Consider the following 379-nt stretch of genomic DNA (forward strand, 5'->3'; position numbering starts at 1 on the left):
AGTAAAATTTACCATGAAACTCAAATTTACAATCTTTTACACATAATGAAATCAGTTCAATTAAATTACTTTTAGAAAATGGGATATCCAGCTGTGTTTCTCTAACAATTCAGATAAAAACGCCATCAGATCATCAGTTGGCACCTTTGTGAATGGTGATACTACATCAAAACTCAAAAGCCTGGATTCACTATTAATCTGTATACTATTTAGTTTATTTATCAGGTCCACATTATTCGTGATATTTGTGAATTTTGTAAATTTGTAAATTGTTTAAATTTTAAGGTAGGCAGTAGAGATGTATGAAAATAGGATTATCATATTTATAAACACAGTACGGGGGTAGTAGTGTTAATGAGTTTCCAAACTCCACCTCCCT

This window comes from Macrobrachium rosenbergii, chromosome 12 (genome assembly GCF_040412425.1).
Source record: "Macrobrachium rosenbergii isolate ZJJX-2024 chromosome 12, ASM4041242v1, whole genome shotgun sequence".
Classification (NCBI taxonomy): domain Eukaryota; kingdom Metazoa; phylum Arthropoda; class Malacostraca; order Decapoda; family Palaemonidae; genus Macrobrachium; species Macrobrachium rosenbergii.